The 21206-nt window shown below is 33.7% G+C and overlaps 1 long non-coding RNA gene and 1 pseudogene across 2 annotated transcripts; both read left to right on the top strand.

Moving 5' to 3' along the window:
• Window positions 1-7075: 7075 nt before the first annotated feature.
• On the top strand, window positions 7076-20747 carry LOC126721639 (low affinity inorganic phosphate transporter 4-like; annotated as a pseudogene).
• Window positions 9392-16277, top strand: LOC126720996 (uncharacterized). Of its 2 annotated transcripts, XR_007653765.1 has the most exons (5): window positions 9392-9879; window positions 9968-9999; window positions 11419-11484; window positions 12062-12139; window positions 15963-16277. It is a non-coding gene; the product is annotated as an uncharacterized LOC126720996 (long non-coding RNA). The 2 variants fall into 2 exon arrangements; XR_007653766.1 differs by lacking the exon at window positions 12062-12139 and having other exon boundaries at window positions 9393-9879.
• Window positions 20748-21206: the final 459 nt, after the last annotated feature.

Here is a 21206-nt window from a genome sequence, read left to right as displayed (position 1 = left end):
AACAAAACACATTTGCCTCTTAAAGATAACCCTTGAATTCATAAGAAGAGAGCCTAGAATTTACCAAAAAATAATAAAGACTTTGAAAACTTATTAAACTGAATAATGAACTTCAATTTTCATTTATAGGCTTAGAGGTAAATTTAAAAGCTCCGTAAAAGTTAACTGATAAGTAAATATATACTAAAATTGATCCTAATTAATATCCTATCATAATGGAGCCTTAATTTGACTTTTAAAAACATTAAATGCATAAAAAAATCAAGGAAATAATAACCATAAACCTAAAATTCTGAAAATTACTACCAAAAAAAAATTACAAATTCCCTTCTACATCAAATCTCTCCACTTGGAAAAAACTCGCCATCGAGTTAATATTTGAGATCTAAAATCCTCTGTTTCAAGCAAACAAATATTTTGAATACTCTAGTCCCTTCTTCTTTGCAACTCATCAAGGGAATAAATAAATCAACTTGATATTTTTTCTCTTTGGTCCTTATGCAATTAACTAGATTTAGCAAATAAGAGTCAGCAATCCAATCAATCTTTCAACCCCAATAAAATCTGTAAAATTTGATGTGTTTCCTTCCACTAAAATAATAGGATATTGAGATTCACAATCATCTAATTTGGTTTCATTGAGATCTTTGACAATGCTCTCTACAATTTATGTCTCATGATCTTTTACTTCACTGTCATCTTCATCAATTGACTTAAGGCTTAGTAAAACTTGACTGGCATGAATATATTTTTTAAAAACATATCCTAATTGTTGCTCTACCATAATATAACCCTAATTTGACTCTCTTTTTTGGGTCTAGGAAACCCCTAATTTGACTTAAAAAGCATTTAATGCACCTAAATCAAAGAAATATTAAATCCTAACCTAAAATTTCAAAAATTACATATTTAAAAATACCAAAATTAATAAATAGAAAAAAAATTAAATTGCATATTGTATCCTACATCATATCATTTTAATAATGGTATCATATCAAGTTACACTTGTTATAACTTCTTATTTATGTTATATCACTTAATAATTTTTTATTAGATTAATATTTAAAAAATTATATCCCTTTGGATTCTAAGTTCTCGTTCTTCTTAATGTATACAATAAATTTCATGATCAATTGTTATTTACTAGTTAATTTATAAACTCATGTTTTATGTATGATTTTAAAATATAAAAGAAAAGTCAATTTAACTATTTTTATAAATGAGAGAGCTATTGTTCTTTATTTATATTCAAATTTTGTAAAATAAAAGTATAGAAAAGAAAATATAATTTAATAGTGAAATTTTCAAAAACACACACACACACACATATATATATATATATCTCAAGTGGCATTTAGTATTGCCAAAAGTTACCTTAAGAGTGAGTGTTGCATCATTAATTTTTGGTAGCTTATTGGTGTGACAAAAAGATAAAAATTAGTTTATTTTAAATAAACTAATTTTATTATGGGTAAAATTTAGGTACAATACTTAGATGCTGTTCCTTAGGTTCATCTTTTAAAATTCAGTTATGTGGATTTTTTCTCATGGGATGAAAGTTTGTTTTTAGTTAAGTAGTCACATGACTGAATCTTAAGAGGGAAACCTAAGGAATAGTATCTAAGATACTGTACATAAGTTTTGTCATTTCATTATATATTTCGTAAATGGTGAGACAAAAAGCAAAAAAATAAAAGCTTTTATAATTTGACCAAATGGAAGTATATTAATTTGGACTGTTATAGAGAATATGGTAATTGTGTGTTTGATTCTTCTTCAAGATCCCAAGATTAAGAACCATTTATAATGAAATGCATTCACCAAGCCAGGCATACAAAGGGAAAATTTGTCCGATGTAGGAGTGACAAATTGATACGTACAAAAGCTATCATATTCCCTTTTTATTTATTTTTCTTCTTGCTAAACAAAAGCTATCATATTCAGGCAAATTAAAACAAGTTCATTTAATAATTTTTCAACTTTTCTCTTCCAACTAGCAAGATTTCTACAACGTTTTGGGCTACATTACAAGAAATCTGGGTTTAGGAGACATTTTAATAACCCAAAAAACGTCACTATAGACACAAATGGTCTATAGTGATGTTTCGAAAAACGTTGCCATATGTTATTCTTTAGTGGCATTTAAAAACTTTTAGTGACGTTTTATAAAATGTCACTAAATAATATTACATTTTCGTATATAAAGTTGGAAAATACATTTAGCGATGTTTTGAAAATGCCGCAAATAATCACACCTATAGCGACGTTTCAAAAACGTCGCAAAAGCATTTGTCCCCTTGTTTTTTAGTGACATTTTTAAAATGTTGCTATAGGATTGATTATTTGCAGTGTTTTAATGGTGTCGCTAAAAAGGATTTCCTCTTACTTTTTAGTGACGTTTTTAAAGCATCACAAAAACTTGCTCTTTTTTTTTTTATAAGTATTAAAAATGCTATATAAACCTGCTTAAAATTGAACAATAACTAACACAAGCTTGTAATAAATCAAATATACCTATTGATCATCAATATTCCACAATAACACATTTACCATAGATTCAATATATATATATATATATATATGTTTAATACCAATACATATATCATCTTGAATTGAACAAAATACTTGTCTACCTACCAAAAAAAAAAAAAAAAACAACCACCTAAACTATGACAATATTAAACAAAGTACAATATTTCAAAAATAAATGTGGTTGTAACAAAACACTTGTCTACCTATACAAAAAAAAAAAAAAAAAAAAAAAAAAAAAAAAAAAAAAAAAAAAAAAAAAAAAAAAACCACCACCCAAACTATGACAATATTATAAACAAAGTACAATAGTTCCAAAATAATTGTAGTTGTTCAAAATAACTATGCAATAGCCCATGGAGTCCTTAAAACACTGCATGTACCGCTATATGCTAGTTTCTTGATAGGATGAAACCTGTGACCTGTAAGGAGTTGGAGATTGATGATCTAAACCGAAACCACCCTGAATACAAATTAAAGTATCTAATAAGTTCATAAAGTAATCATTTCGAGTAACAAAATAATAGTTGCTATACTTAAAAAATTTAAAAACCAAATACATTCTTAAAACATTAAAATTTAATACCCGACTAGCTTCTGAAGAATGATTTTGCTGATTTTGCACTAGTTGCATCAATTGGGTCATTTGCTCCTCCAAGTTTTCATAACAATTCACTTTCTCCGTCAAAGAAGCCACTTGATTCTTCAATTGAGTCACTTCAGCATCCCTTTCTTGGCTTCTTACTTGAGCAATTGCAGGAGTGCTCTTGGCAGGATGCATACTTGGAGTTGGGCCATATCCCACACCTTGAACACGACCATTGCATTCATTACCAAACACTTGAGCATATACATCATCTAGTGCCCATGCAACACTACCAGTAAGGTTGGATGACTGCACACGATTTGAGGACTCACTCAACAGTTCGTTGATTTTTTCTAATATTCAAAATTTGAACACAATAACACGTTAGAAATTAACAATGTTAATAGATTCAATATTACACTTAGCAAATCATGATATTACTTACAATGTTGCCTACAGAATGCCCAAGCATTGTTACCTAAATTATGGTCATTTCATTTATTTAATTAGGAATAATGGTTTCATACAAACTTAAGAACAATCTAATAAGTCATTTACAAGATAATTATTAAGTCATTACCATTTCTTCTGCATATGAAGCAAAGTTTTTTGAACCACTAGTATGTACATTTGTTTGCTTGGAATGACTGTTCTTGTTTTTCAAAGCAATGGAGAGAATGTTTCAATAATTATATGATAAAACTACCATTATCCAATGATGCCAATACAAAAATATAGCTAGTCACTAAATTTATATTTTATTATCTTCCTCTCTCTGAAGAATGTTTCTAACCAATCCATGAGTAGCATCACATTGAAATGTGAAGCATTGACCAAGTTTACTATTGGCATAATTTTCCAATTTTAGGGATGAGGTGGGTTTTGCAAATAACCAAAGTATTAAATAGTAGAAAAGATGTTTGTGACAAACAAATCTTTGTTCATAATTGGTAGTCATTATAATTATTATAACTTTTGCAAATTTGTGACAAATGAGTATTAGTTCATAATTGTAGTCATGGTAATTAGTATAAGTTTTGCACTTAGACACTATGCTCCTCTTAATACGTTAGAAATACTCAATATCTTCTTGTTTGATTGAATTGAAATTTGTTAATAATAATAATTATTTGGAATTGGTAGTAGTTCTATTCCTTGTTTTGTTTCTCATTAAAAGATGCTAGAAAGACTCAATCAAGTGTCAACCATATCCATCCAAATTTCCAAATTAATAAACACTTCCAATATCAATTACAATGACCTTATAACACCATGCAAGCCACCCGCTTGCTCCAACACAACAATCCACCCAATATAATTATCATAATCATAAATATAAAATGCTTACAAGTATTGAAGTCCAAAAATTAATCAACAAATATAACTCAAAAATATCCATCCAAATTTTCAAAAAATAATAAACACTTCCAATATAAATGTAAACCGCCTTATAGCACCATGCAAGCCACCTGCTTGCTCCAACTCAACAATTCACCCCAACACAATCATTAACATCTCAAGTACAAATTTTTAAGCAAAAATTATTTACTATGCTCAAGCCAAGCACGCACCTTTCCAAAAATATAAATTCCAAACTTATCACAATAAGTGAGTGGTTAACCTGCAAAATAAAAGAGGACACTTAAATGATGTGGAAGGAAAATAAGGGTATCATTGCAAAAGATTTTAATGAGTCAGGACTTGGTACAATTAGGCAGAAAAATTAAAGACTACTTTGCAAATAATATTTGGAGTTTAATTGTATCCAAGCTTTGTCATTTGGTACACATAAGAAAACTTACCCATTATGCCTAAATGTCTCAACTGAAATAGGTGCTCCAAATCAACTCCATATATAGTCACAAACAACCTTTTACTACATTCAATTAAAAAATCAAAACTAAAGCAAGCGCACGCGCGCGCGCGCACACACATGTTGAATGATGATAACACATTGAAGATATAATTTTTAAGCAAATATCTTCATCTAATGGAAGAATCTCCTTGTAGACATTAGTGGGCAGTGGGCTCTTTTTAAAAATTAATCTCAAGTTAGCTAAACCACAAAACTAATAACCAAAAAAATATTCGAAATCTACAAACTATAGAAAAATTAAGTAGAAATAATAAAAAAAAATACAAGATTTGCATAGTACTTCTTAACATATAGTCAGCCACATATAAAACCGTCCCAAAACAAACTTATAGTGGGTACATTCGAAATCTTGTATATGTGGGACAACACTATGTGGCTGACTATAGTGGGACAATACTAAGTTAAGAAGTACACCTAGTGGCTATTAATTTATTAATAAAACCATCCCACATAGTGTATATATGGCTGACTATTAAGTACACCAAGATTTGCATAATGTTGTTCCAGTACATTCGAAATCTATTAATTTTTTTTTTCTAATTTAATAGTTCCAAAATAGAAACTATTTTAACTCTAGTAGCTTTAATTTTAAAAGTTAAAAGTATTTTTTGATAACAAAAAGAAAGAAAAGAAAAGGAAAATGTTCCCCACTTCAAATCCCTTGTTTTTCAATGATTAGACTACAAGTTTTTTATTGACTAGATTTTTCTACTCTACTAAATATTAGAAAATGAAAAAAATGATTTTTTAGAAAATATTTTTTGTTGAATCAGATAGTGTTCATCATGACTAAACTTGCCATCAACTAGAAGTCTAGGACCCCATTTGGTTATGTTTTCATCAAGCTTTCACTTTTTCCACATGCATGGAAAACACCTAGTGTATAAATAATTATTAGGAGGCACTTTTTCCACATGCATGGAAAACACCTAGTGTATAAATAATTAATAGGACACACTTTGCTGTAGATATTGAAAAAAAAAAGAAAAAAAAAAGCATCCTAGCTATTGATAAGGATCCATCCCTTGCCATTGATTTCAAAATATGGGTATAATATTGAAAAAATGTAATTGGGAGCCATTGAAGTTTTGTTTTGGTCTTATGGTGAAATAACTTTGGCTTTTGCAACAACACGTACTGTTTTGCTCACAAAAAGACAAAAATTGACTAAACCAATGTAACTGTAGAAATGGCTATAGATACTTTTTATATAGTTAGTAGATTTAGTCTAATATATTAGCCCTTTGAAGTTTTTAACCCAAAAAAAAACTATAGGATTGTTTAAGGGCCATTTTGAATTCCATGCTTTTGGTGGGCTTCTAACCCACTTACAAGAAGAATAGAAGATGGGTTTGTTTGATCCCTTTTGTTCATATGTTGCCTAGCTAGCTAGTGTAGAGATGGGCCAGTCAGACTCAATTCATTGTACCAAAATAATTTTCACTCCCAGGCTTTCATTTCTAGCATTTTTGACATATGTTATCACAATGTCAACATTCCCAAAATAATAATAATAATAATAATAATAAATATATAAACTTTCATGGATAAAAAATTATCAATGTTTCCAAGAATTGCATTCACAATAAACATCACACAGAGCCATATTTAAAAAGAAGTCAAGATTAATTAAAAAAAGAAGGTATAATATTGAAAAACAAATATGTACACTCTAAAGAAATACTTACAATGATTCAGCCCATGATCCTCAAGTCCTTTTGCACAAGAAGCCAAATCTAAATAAGAGTTTTCTCTACTAATTTCCAACCAAAATAGAAAAACAGCAAAAATTAGCACAAAACTCCATGACCCATTAAAGAAAAACCAAATCAAAGCAAACCCATTAGCTAAAAACAAATACTTACACTCTAAAGAAACTTGAACAACAAAAAGATTCCAACCAAAACTGAAAAATAGCAAAAATTAGAACAAAAACTCCATGACCCATTAAAGAAATACCCAATCAATGCAAACCCATAAGTCAAGAACAAAGACTTACACTTTGAAGAAACTAGAACAACAAAAAAGAGGGAAAAAAGTATGGTGGTGGCAGTGGGTCTTAGTGGAGGTCGACGACGGCTGCAATGGCTATGGCGGTGGCAGTGGGTGGAAGGCAAAATGTGTGGTGGTGTTGGAGAAAATGGCTCACAAAGAAACAATAGGAACAAAAAAGAAAAGAAGGGGTTAATAAATAGTTGACTGAAGAAAGGAAAAAGTGGGACATGGAGTGGCTAACTAAAAAAAAAAGGGGGGAAAGAAGTGTGGGAACTTGAAAAAAGTGGCGGAATGCCAAAAGTTTATAACATATAGCGACGTCACTATATAGTATTTCTTTTTTAATAATGTACTGAGCACAATTTCCTTAATAACTATTGTGACGTTTTCAGAAAACGTCGATATAAACCATAAATGCGCTACTAAAACTATATTTTTTGCGATGTTTTAAGAAACGCCGCTATTGTTTTGAGTTACAACAACGTTTTTAGAAAAAGATCGCTACACTTTCACTCTTTAGCGGCGTTTTTATAAAACGTTACAGTATACCACTTATAGTGGTGAATTTAAAAACGTCACTAAAAAAAACGCCGCCTAAACCCAGATTTCTTGTAGTGCTAGTAAATGGTTGGTTGATTAATCAAACTGACATAAATTTGTCTTTATTTCTTGATAAAGAATATCTTTTGTTGTATCGATGTGAATAGAATATCCCTCAGATGTTGTTACTTTCTTATTCATTCCTCGAAAATTAGCCAAGACTCATATGTTGGTCTATTCATTATCATTTCCCTTAATAGATTAGCTACAAAAGGAGCAAAGGTACACGCAAACTTCATCACCAGCAACCAAGAAAATAAAATAGACTACAAAAATGGCTTTAAAATTGATGCCCGTGACTCTGCCCGCACGCAGTGGAACTACATCACAACCATTATCATTGCTGGAATGGGGTTTTTCACTGATGCATACAACCTTTTCTGCATTTCAACAGTCTCAAAACTCTTGGGCCGCCTTTACTACTATGACACTAGCACAGGAAAGCCTGGAAAGCTCCCCCAAAACTTAAACAACACTGTAATTGGTGTTGCCCTAATTGGTACTCTCACAAGCCACCTAATCTTTGGTTGGATTGCTGACAAACTTGGCTGTAAAAGAGCTTACAACGTCACTCTAATTGTCACGGTCATTTGCGCCATATGCTCCGGCTCGTCCTTTGGTGCAAGAAAAGAAACTGTCATCGGAACACTTTGTTTCTTCGGGTTCGGGCTAGGGCTTGGTATTGGTGGAGACTATCCTGTCTCCGCCACAATCATGTCTAACTACTGCAACAAAAGAACTCGCGGAGCATTCATCGCCGCGGTGTATGCAATGCAAGGTGTAGGAATTGTATTTGCAGGGCTAGTTCCTATGATACTTTCAGGAATCTTTCTTCACTTCTTCCCCACTGCTTCATTCAAAGATGATCTTGTATTTTCCACACAACCAAAGGCAGATTATCTTTGGAGGATTGTGCTTATGCTTGGAGCTCTTCCATCACTCTTAACATACTATTTTAGAATGAAAATTCCTGCAAAAAATACGTACACAGCCATAATCGAAAGGAATGCCAAACAAGCCACTAAGGACATGAGTTGGGCTCTTGACCTTGAACTCAAAAGTTGAATTACATGACAAATTATCGACACTCAAAGCTGCAAACAACTACCCATTATTCTCTCACGAGTTTGTTCGTCGACATGGGTGTCATTTGATAGTCACAATGACCACATGGTTCTTATTGGACATGTCATTTTATAGCCAAAAGCTGAACCAGAAGGATATTTTCCCCGCAATGAATTTAATTGAAAAGCCCGAATTTGTGAATGCAATCAAGGAAGTCTTTTAGACCTCGAGTGCTATGTTTTGTATGGCAATGCTTGGTACCTTCCCTGGTTACTGGCTCATCGTGTTCTTCATCGAAAAGCAAGGCTGGTTTATGATTCAACTTCTTGGGTTCCTCTTTATATTAGTATACATGTTTGTGATGACGTTCCATCTTGACTACCTCAAGGAACATGAAGAGCTGTTCGTGTTGTTATACGAGCTAATGTTTTTCTTTGCAAACTTTGGACCTAATAGCACAACCTTCATGCTATCAACCGACACTATAACAAACTTGAGTTTTTTCAACATTTTTTTATCTACGGTTACTAAAAAATGTTAATTAAACCCCTAAGTTTCAACGGTTGTACTCAACTGTTGATCAAAATAAGAAAATTAACCTACTTATTTCCACATTGTATAAACTACATTAAATTAACCTACTTGAAACAGGTGTAAAAAAAAAATTAAATAAAAGTTTTATCCACGGGCTTGATGAATGTAGAAGATAAACTACATCTTTTATCTATAGTTATCAATGTTGAAAATTAGAAACACGGAACTTATATAAAGCTACAGAATAAATCAAAGTTTTACAGATAGCTCTCACAGTTTCTCATTTTCTCTCTCTAGTAGCTCAAATCTCTCTCACACAACCTAGAAATTTCAAAGCCAATTTCATAGCTCTCAATCATGGAAATTTCGAAGCTCTAGGTCATGGCAAATGCATAGCTATTGGTCTCTCAACGCGGTGGCTTTGTCTCATCGTCACTCACAAAATCGAAGTCGAAGTCTTCCGTCAACTCCTCTACTCTTCGCCTACCTCATCTAATCTCCCCCAATTTTCTAGGGTTTCAAGCTCAATCGACACGAAGATCATTTTGCCTGGTTCATCTCGATTCTTCAATGGAGGAAAATTCAGTGCATTTTCATGTTTTGTTTATAAATTTTAGTGTTTGGTTCCTGGGAAAATTTTAGGGTGAATATTTTAAATTCTCCCTCACTTCCTCTCTCTCCCCAAACCCCCAAGGTTCCCTCTCTCTCTCTCCCTCTTCCTGTGTATATGCCTATATATAGGTTTTTGTATCTTTCTTAGATGGCTTTGTGTTTTGTTTCAGAGTCTACTACAAAGGATGGTTAAGCTAATAAAGTAAGTTTCTTCTAGATTTTGTTCTTTGTTCCATAACTAAACCTAAGTTTCAATTATTCTTATTATTATTAATTGGAATTCTATAGTGTTCACTTATTTTCTACTGAATTAGTGATCATAGTAGTTTTTTGTTGTTGTTAATTTATAGTGATTGGTTGATATTGGGGTGTGCTTTACTGCTTGTTTTTGTTCCCATCAAATGTGCTTTAATAATGAATTTTGTTAATTTTTATGAAATAATTCTTGAGATTGAATATGTAGAAGGATATTCTTACTGTTTAATTATCAGCATATGTACAATATATGGTACTGAGCATTGAGAATGAAACTGACTTGTATTTTTTTTTTTTTATACTGACTTGCAATTTTTTTATTAGATACTCTGTTTTTTGTTGGCTGAATCATGAATTCATGTTTCCAATGGCAATGATGGTTGTAGAATGTAAACTTGTATCTTAAGTTGGATGATGGTTCAAACTGTTAGAGATTTATGATATGTTTTTGTTTAGAAAACACGGGTGTGATACAGTGTTCGGAATGGGATGAAAATATTGACCTCCAAAGAGTCAAAAATTGAGAAAACCCAATACTAGGAAAAAATTGCCAAACAGACTATTCCTGGGAAAAAATTAGGCGCGTGGCACATGTTCAAAGTTATTTAGTAAGTTAGACTGTTTTTGAAAGTCGAGTTTGGCAAACTCGACTTTGGGCTAGAAAATAGACACTATAGTGGCGTTTTTTTAGTGGCTATAGCAGCGTTTATATAAAACGCCACTATAGGGAACCTATAGTGGCGTTTTTGACAAACGCCACTAAAAAAAACGCCACTATTGTGTCTGTATTCCAGCCCAAAGTCGAGTTTGCCAAACTCGACTTTCAAAAACAGTCTAACTAACTAAATAAGTTTGAACGCGTGCTGTCCGACTAAATTTTTTCAGAATTTTCACTGTTTGGCAAATTTTGCCCCCAATACTATATCCTGAGCTGGCCAGATAAGCAAGCATGTCAAATTACGAATTTCCCTCATCCGTACCCACAGCTGGAAACATTGCAGAAAGAGATGATCAGGTATCAGAGAAAAGATGGGGTTCAAATGACTGCAACACTATACTTGCCACCAGGCTATGATCCGTCAAAAGATGGACCTCTTCCATGTCTAGTTTGGTCTTACCCTAGTGAATTTAAAAGCAAAGATGCTACTGGACAAGTTCGTGGTTCTCTTAATGAATTTCCTGGAATAGGTGCTACATCAGCCCTTCTTTGGTTGGCTAGAAGGCTTGAATTACCTCTTCCCATTGTTTGTTTATACTCTCTTTTAAAATCTTTGGCATGTCATCATTATTCCCATTTCTATTGCATCTATCTTTTGGTTTGCTGTGAACATAATTGACCAATTTTCAATTTCTTTGATACTTGTAGGTTTGCTATTCTAAGTGGACCAACGATTCCTATTATTGGTGAGGGTGATGAGGAGGCAAATGACAGGTAGCTTGATACAATTTTTTTAAAGAATGTACTGATAGTTTCAAGGATATGGGAATTTTTATTTATAAAAAAATAAAAATAAAAAGGGATATGGGACTTTCATCCTAGTCATATGATAAAGTAAAATGCCTATAAGCACATATTAGATATTTTCATATGATTGATGACATAAGGAAGTTCATCCCATTCTCTCTCCCTTGAAAGCTAAATCCTTTTTAGGCACTTTATTAATCCTTGGAAGCTTCATTGCTTATGCAAGAATCTGAAAACCCATCATGAATAGCAAGTTATTGATGACTGACTATCTATTTTGATTGGTAAGTTACACACGCACACACACCTAGAGGATCTCAAACCCAGTATTCAGGACCTCATCCTCCATCCCTTTATTATGAGAGGAGAAAGTGCCAATTAAGCTATAGCTAATTGGTTCTTTGGGACAATAGGATCTAATAAGTGGCACTTATTTTACAGTTTTGGGCTTTCATATATGCATTACCAGTTGGTGTAATAAGCTTTGTACAACGTTTTAATATATATATATATATATATATATATTAATCTTACTGCACTTTAGGAGAACTATGAAAAGGAATTGAAGGATGCAGCAGCTAGGGAACTCATGCAAGCAGAGGAGGTGGCAATGTTGGATAAGGTTGTAGAGATTTACAACCTCTATTTTAGTTTTGTTTGTTTTTGTTTTATTTTGTTTTATATTTTATTTTTTTCTTTTATGATATCTTGCTGCAGTTTCTGTATGGTTGTAGGGGCTTTAGTGGAAGGAATATGAATAGGATTGGGGATGGAGCAAATTTGGCGCAGGAAACACTTTCTCCTTTCCCATTTAAATATAAGGGAACTTCTTTGCAAACTTGCCACAACCACTAAATAATGTTGGTGGCCAGGAGTAGAGAAACTTTGCAAAAATTCAACTTTCACCTTATATTTAGCTAAACTTTTCAAAAATATATATGGTTCCCACACACCCCCCCCCCCCCCCCCCCCAAATTATTGAAATTCTAGTTCCTCCCCTGTTGGTGGCTGTTGTGAAAATTAATGAAGTTAGGCTGGGTGGAGCCTTCTGTGGCATAAAGATTTTATACCTGTAACATCATTAAACCATTTGGCACTTAAAAATTTAAGATATGTTACTTACCTTTTTTTTTTTTTTTTTTAATTTTGAAAAACTTTTGACTTACTACATTATTCACTAAAACTGTTGCATATAGGAATGTACCCATTTCTTGGGATCCATAAGGGCTTCTGTGTTTTAATAATCATGTGAAAATGTCTAGCCTACTTATATGAAGACTAATGAGTATTTTTTTTCTTTGGTCTGGTGCTAACTCCAGATCTACCCTAAGTGCTGACTCCTAGTGGTTTCCCCGCTTGGTGCTGACTCCAAGCAAGGCCTAGGTGCTGACTCCTAGGTCATATCCTTTATTTTTCCGTTCTTTTAATTTTGTTCTGGTTGTCCTACGTCAATATCATATTTTCTTTTCTTTACATTGTGAAATACACTACAAAATGCTTATAAAGGATTACCAAACCCTAGTTCTAATTGGCTAGAAAACCCTAATTGCCTTATTACAAAAATACCCTTGCTGGCTAGGAAACCCTAATTGCCTTATTACAAAAATAACCTTACTTCTAAATTAAAATACTAATAACCCAATAAACTAATAAGACCTAAAACATAAAAATACAATTGACTAGCAAACATAAATAATACTAAATAATAATTTTCTTGCATCTCCCGCATCATTCTCCTCTGGTTGGAGAAAACTTGACCTCGAGTTTTAAAGCATTGAAGGATTAGGATGCTGATAAATAACACTTACTTCAAGTCTGAAATCACCTTTGGGAGCACAGGGAAAACAAAAACCTGGAATTCCACCACATCAAACTCATTTGGAATAACAAAATCAATGTGTGGAATCAGTATAATCTCTTCGTGAACCTTATGAACCATAGGAAGCTCTGTGGTTTTAACCTCTTTGACTTCACCAGGATGTAGATCTTCAAGGACTGTGGAGGGTTGATTAGAAGCACATTCAACAACTTCAACTTTCACATCATGTGCACCCTCTAACATAATACTCTCTTTAGGCACCATCTTTTCACCTTGCTGTTCTTCAATAGATTCATTTATTTGCACGCTTGTTAAAGTAACACTTGTCGAGGTATGTACGTCTATGTCAACATTAGGCTTTGGTGTTGCTAGAGGATTCTCCATGACCAAGATATCACCATCAATGTTATCTTCTATGGAGGCAGCAATAAGTTCATTATGATCAATTATCCTTGGTTTCCCAATTGAATCAGGTTGAGTCTTCATTTGCTTCATTTGAGCAATCCTGTCTTGAATCTCTTTCATGGGCTTTACAGTTAATTCTGTTGCTTTCCTGGTAGATAATTCCTTGGTAGATTGTTCAAAAGTGCACTGAGAACATGATATGGGATGAGGATGAGGATTTATCGCATTTGCTTCAACTTGAAAAGTACCACACCACACTGAGATTGGGGTAGATACTTAGCTCGATAGTATGGTGACAAATACTCATCACAAAGCTTTTCTTTCATATCTTCCCACATAGTAATGGCAGGTTCATAATCCATATAGCGGAAACGTTCAAGATTCTCCCAAAACCTTTGTGCTTTACCTATTAACTTTGACTTGGCATACCTAACCTTTTTGTTATCTGCAAAATTTGCTTGCTTAAAGAATTGCTCCATCCCATTCATCCAGTTGACAAATTCTCGTGGATAAGTTTCATAACCATCAAAGTACGGTGCTTCTAATACTACCATGATTCTCTAAAATAGTGCTTCAACAAATAGCTGCTGTGATTCTCCTTGTCAGCAGTCAACTTACTGCACTACAGTCACGGGCTTGGCTACAACTGTGGATAACAACTTTGGGGTCTATACGTGCAATGGACTGGCAGCAACAAGACTTTACTTCTTCTTCTTCTTCTTCTTCTTTTTTTTTTTTTTTTTTTTTTTTTTTTTTTTTTTTTGTTGCAAAATAATAAAATACAGTACACAGACTTAAAATTGAAGAAGCTATAGACACGGACTTTAAAAGAAAGTCAAACGAAAGACTCTAAATTGAAAGACACGGACTCAAAGTATAGAATTATGAAAAAGAAACCACAGAAACTAATGAAAGAGAGCGGAATCTCTAGATTGAAAGAAGGTTGCTTGGCGATGGGCTTGCGGGGCTAGGGGTTGACAACTGTGGCGGTGCGACGACAGGGAAGGCGACGGCTGCACGAGACATAACGGTGGTCTACGTGATAACAGGCTTGGCGGCTGGTGGCTGTTGGGTTTTGGGCCGGTGGGTGTTGATCTTGTGGGTTTCAGCGGCTGGTGGTTGATGGGTTTTGAGGTGGTTTTTTTTTTTTTTTTTTTGGTTGTCTGTGGGTTGTGGTGGTTGGCTTTTCTGGTAGCTGGTGTGGTGCTTCAACGGTGGCCAAGATTGACAGATGGGGTTTGTTGGTTGTTGGGTCAAAGGGCATTGGTTGACGGGTAACCTTCTGGTGGCTTGATACGTGTGGGTATTGAGAGATGGGTTTCTAACATGGTTTGGCAGAGATGTCGTGAAGGGATTTTGAAGGTGGTGTGGTGGCTGGATTTCTGGTGGTGGAAAATATACGGTGAAATTTTTTTTTTTTTGGTTCTGGTTCTGGATTGCCTTGCGATGATGCTTCAAACGGATCGGTGTTTGCTCTGATACCAAAACTGATGCAGGACAACCAGAACAAAATTGAAAGAACGGAAAAATAAAGGATATGACCTAGGAGTCAGCACCTAGGCCTTGCTTGGAGTCAGCACCAAGCGGGGAAACCACTAGGAGTCAGCACCTAGGGTAGACCTGGAGTCAGCATCAGACCAAAGAAAGACCAAACAGCCATTGTTTTCATTCATCAAAATATCAACTGTCTCCTCAAAGTGTACAATAGGATGCTTATAAAGGATTACCAAACCCTAGTTCTAATTGGCTAGGAAACCCTAATTGCCTTATTACAAAAATAACCTTACTTCTAAATTAAAATACTAATAACCCAATAAACTAATAAGACCTAAAACATAAAATACAATTGACTAGCAAACATAAATAATACTAAATAATAATTTTCTTGCATCTCCCACATCAGATATAGATGGAGAAAGAGATTCTCTTTATTAGTAGGATAAGGACAAACTGAAAAGTAAGAGAGAAGGAGAAAAACGCAGAGCTTAAAATCCAAAAACTTGGAAGTTCATTTTCGTAAGTGTCATTCCCCTCCTTGTTTTGTGGTTTGTCTGTCTTGAAGCATTTCCAGTTATCAACTAATCATAATTTCTTTTGGCCTTAAAAGATCATATGCATCTTTTTTCCATATGTCTTCTCTTGAAAATAATAGTTCATCTATGTCTTCTCTTGAAAATAATTTGCTGATAAGTTATTTGTGTTTGTCATTTGTGTTTGGTAGGCCTTGTCACTGGGAATTCCTTGTCTAAGTAGACCCCACGCCCTTTGAACAATTTAGTGAGAGCTTCTTGTGAAATTTTTCATATGCAGGATATTTCTTTCTTGTCCTATCCGCTTCCCATTGTAACTTCTTCATAGCTTCAACCTCATCCCCAAAAGAGTTATAAAATATAAATTCAGCAAGTTAAGTTTAAATGTAAAAGGGACTGAGATGTCTATGACATCCCATAAGAATTTTTACAAAATTTGTCAACATGTAAAATCCATATTATGGATGAATGATTTTACTTAATATAAATTAATTAGTCATTTCCTATTTGACTTTTAATTTTAAAAATTTAAGGCATTTTAATTTTGTCAACTGTTTTGTCAATTAGGTATTTATTTTGTCTAATAATAACTTGAATTTTTTTCTTATGTTGACATGTATTGTGTTAAACAGGACTAGTTTGAGCAATATCATAAGCAGGTGATTGAGGCTAGGACTGATATTGGGCTGGGTTGGGTCGAGTTTACTGTGACCCGAAACCCGACCCGATAGAAATCAGGTTTAGCTGCCTTAAACCTGACTCGAACCGAAAAATCGAGTCTGTAATCGGGTCGGTTTTTCGGGTCTCAAGTCGGGTCTCGGGTTGGATAGTTTTTTATTTATTTATTTATTTTTTTTTTTAAGCTGTTCATATCCTCCATATCAAAGCTGTGCCTCGCTAACAAATGGCACCCTGTTGCCTTTTAAGTATGAACAAAATCATAAGCATTTAGATGTTTGCTACCAGAACCTTTGATGAACTAAGCAAGAATCCAATTCATGCATTGCTAGGACTCCAATTCGCCAGTGAGCCTATTATTCATACGCATCAGTGTATGCCATGCATGTCAATGCAATTTACTTGCATCAAATTTCAATCTAATCACCCAGAAACACAAACTCTAAATAGAACCAACCAAAATAATACCAATCAACAAAACAAATTATAATCCAAATAACAATTCAACTAGCTAAAATTCAGATACTTCAACAAAAAAAAAAAGAGAGCCTTAAACCAAATAACACAATCCTCTCCAAACTAAAGATAGTTTTGCTCTTATGCTGGGGAGTATATTGGGCTTATAAAATTTTTGTCACTCTCTTTGCTACTGATCTGAATGGATAAGTTAAATGTTGTGTCTCAGATACTCAGATTTGTTAGATCACCAACTACCTCTACCAAATGATTGACAAAAGCCTTGCCATTCTCAGTTGAAACTTGAAAGAAAATTTTATACATCCTTGCTTGATGTGAAGCCCGGATTGGTGAATCACCCTTCTGCCTATATATGACTGCTGTGGCTAGAATCTGCACTAGTAAGACATGCATGCATTATTAATTCACATAACTTGAGAAACAATTACTATTAGATACACAGACAAGACAAGTAATGAGATCCATTGTAGCTACAACACAAACTAAGAAAGATGAGCAACAGAGACATTAGTAATCTATTAGTCTATGCAACATAATATTGAAATCACAGGAAAATATTCAAATGCTACTATTACATTAGTAAGTGTATCATCATCTATACTAAAAGAACCAAAACCACTAGTATAAAAAGGCAATCCTGTGTTGCCCATCAAATTTTTAATAGAAAAAAAAAGGGTTTTTTAGCGAGGCTTTTGAAGCTGACTGAAAATCCAAAGGCAAATATAAGAACAATTAATGAAGGTCCAGAAGTCCATGGAACTTAATATTGAAACCACGGGAAAATATTCAAACACTACTGTTACATTAGCAAGTGGGTCATCTATCCAACCTTTAGATTCATTTTTTCATCTCCACTCTTCTTCTTTTTTTTCTCACTAACCAAACAACATACAAAAACCCCCATTGATTATAAACATATATACACTGAAAATTAGACAATGATTCCTATATATAAAAGAGGTACAATCTAAAAATTGAACACAAAGTGATTGTGACATAAAGCTTGAAACTACATAAAAAGTACACGAACCCAACAGAGAAACAAAGTAAAGCTTTCAAAGATTTTGTGGCAGAGAGTAAAATATTGCATAGAAATATATACACTAACAACACAAACCCATTAGTCCTTGTTTGCATGCTAAGAAAAATAACACAATAAAACAACATAACATCATAGAAAACACAAAACCCCACCAACCCATCAGATCCAAAGTAGTTCTTTTTCATCAATATGAAAAGGGTTGTTCCTAAAAGATGTAAGAACTCCCAAAATCAGAGACTAAGACAAGGAAACTAAGAAGAAGAAGAAAAAACCCAACAAAGAGAAGGATGAGTGGATGACTTACGTAGAGAGAACTCAGTGGGAGAGGCAGAGGAGCACAGCTATTTAGTTAAAAACCTGAAAAAAAATCGAAATGGGTCCTTAAAAAAAACGATTGAAGCCAAACCCACATCACAAAATGCAAGAAAATCAAACCCAAATAGGATATTCACATAGAAAAAAACCCCAAAATCCGAAAGTATTAAAAACCCAACTATATTAACAAGAAACAGAGATAACAAGAAATAGGTTTAGCTATTTATTCTATGACTTACACAAAGAAGGATGACTTACACAGAGACAAATGGAGCAAATAGCTTGAAACTGGCTTGTAAGGATGAGGTTTAAGCCTTTGAGGAATAAAGAGAGAGCTGAGGGAGGTAGAGAGAGACCAACGTAGGGTTTTTTTCAAAGAAACAAAAATCGGGTTCAAACTTAGGGTATTTATATGACCCAAAAACCGACCCAATACCGACTTGAACCCGATAATAACCCAAAAATAAGACCCGAAACCCAACCCGAATATTCTCAGACCTGCCCAAAACCTATTGGATCGGATCGGGTCGGGTCGGTTTTCGGGTGGGCTGGGTAAAGTGCTCAGTCCTAATTAAGGCTGAGCATGTGATACTAAGTACTCTAAATTTTGAACTTAATGTGCAACATCCATATGCTCTTCTTAGCTAACCTATTTTGTTAGGATCTCTAAGCTATAGGTTAAAGTGAAAAAGTGCTTAACTGCCTTGAAATAGCAGTAGTCAATGGTCAAGTAGGTAAGGTTGTATATTAAGGGATGGGGAGTGGATGGTGGGGATCCATGTGAGGAGTCATGGATAGCCATGAAATGTCTCTAACATCAGTGAGTTACTTCTCCCCCCAAGTGCCTATTTACTGAATTGCTTTTGCTTTTTGGTTATTCAATTAGAATCCCTTAATTCTTTTCTTGTAGAAATCTAAACCACAATTAGTTATCTGGACCAATTGACAATGTCTTTACTGGCTTACAGAATCTTAGAGAGATGTATGTGCTCTTCACCTGATCCTTATATTTCCTTTTCCCTGGCGTTAGAAGTGAAAAGAAAATAATGCTAAGTTCAATATTCCATGAATACAAAGTGGATGTTGTTGATGCTAGTAGAACCTTGAGAAGGTATGAAGTTGGTGATGATCTTGATGAAGGTATGTAGCAAATTATGCAACAAACAAGAACTCTCCAAATACCTTTTAGTGTACAAGGATTGGCTATTGTAAATACTTTTAAGTGTACTATTCAAAACAGGTTTTCTGTAGCAAGTAGTGATTCATGTTTCAAATTTAAAAATGTAAAGGGCAATAGACAGAGTAGTTGAGTTATGTTGATTTGTACAATTTGTTTCATTGTGTTAAAAGAGCAATTGATTGGCTGTTGTAATTCCATTTGGAATTGAACAATTGCGTTTACATTTATGTTTTGAATCAGGTTATTAAATTTTGATCAATATGAAAAAGTGCATTCAAAATTTTTTATATTAAGAAAATACTTATTTCAACGTTTACAAACCGTTGAAATTTATCTCAAGGTACCTTTTACCAACGGTTGAGTGCATGTGGAAAAAAGTAACAAGCATACTTTTATAATAATACTTCAACATTTATTAACCGTTGATTAAAGTGTAATATTTTTTTCAATGGTTGCATAGGCGGTAGAAAAATGTTCTTGACATAGTTATTAATGGTGGTTTTCGACGGTCATTTCAACTGACGAAAATGTTATTTTCGACAGTTTTTAGTACTTTTTTCAACGGTTTCAACTGTTGAAAATAACCAAATTTCTTGTAGTGTGAGTTGTTTCGACCCGGATGAGGTCCTTGTGTCATGCTTTGAGCGTGGCTGCTGGTAAGGCTGGGGCAATAGTTGGAGCCTTTTGGGTGCAAAGCTATACTTCGAATGGTGATCCAGGAAGGATTAAGAAGGCAATGACGATTTTGGCAGTTACCAACATGTCAGGGGTTTTCTTCACATTCTTTGTGACTGAGACCATGGGAATGTCTTTGGAGGAAATATCTGGTGAGGATGTACGTGGCAATGACACAACACAGGAGTCCGCTACACACTCGGTTTCACGGGGCTGCAGCAGGAGCTAATTACGGGGAGTCTGTGTGAAAGCATATTAAGTACAAGTGGGAAATCAAATAAGTAAACAAAAGAAATATTGTCATTTGCTCTTATAGCTACTTAATTTGTTTTTTCAATTATACGGTCTAGATATGTTCTACAAATAAGATCTGCTAAATGTTGTAACTTGTGACTTGAAAGAAGCTCGGGCAAAGGGTGAAGCTACTTTTTGTTTTTATTTTTGTGTGTTTTATTTTCTATTTTTTCCTTGTGACAGTGAAGCATTTTTCTATATATATACGTGGGAAATTCTTAAGTGGTACGAAACTACATGGTTAGCTTACTAATCTTGTACTTTGGGCCAATAGAAAAGAACCATGTCATTAAAAATATGGCAAATTACAACTTACTTACTTGTGATTTGGTTGAAATTTAAGTTACTTATATATAGTTTAAAATTTGACACTTTACCTATTTGGGGTTTGACTGAAATTTAAGTTGCCTACCTGTAGTTTAAAATCTTATGATACAAATATTTCACTAGATTCTTTTTGATCCTATTTGATCTTGTATTTATATATATATATATATATATATATTGTGTTTTTGGAAAAGAGAGATATAAAAGTTGAGTAAAATTACATATTTAACCATGTTTTTAACAGAGGTGGATTACGGAAATCTAATTAAACTAGCTTTAGGTGGGTAAAATGTCAAATTTTAAACTACAGATTGACAACTCAAATTTCGGTCAAACCATAGATGAGTTCAATTTACACAACATGCTAGGAGCACTTGGGTAAGGGAGATAAGGGCTTGGGGGAGGGAGAGGGCTTGGCGTAAAAGATGAGATCAATTTTTACGATAT

The sequence above is a fragment of the Quercus robur genome, chromosome 4 (assembly GCF_932294415.1).
Source record: "Quercus robur chromosome 4, dhQueRobu3.1, whole genome shotgun sequence".
In the NCBI taxonomy this organism is placed as follows: Eukaryota; Viridiplantae; Streptophyta; class Magnoliopsida; order Fagales; family Fagaceae; genus Quercus; species Quercus robur.
The sequence above is the reverse complement of the archived record's forward strand: the minus strand, read 5'-3'. Positions and strand labels throughout refer to the sequence as shown.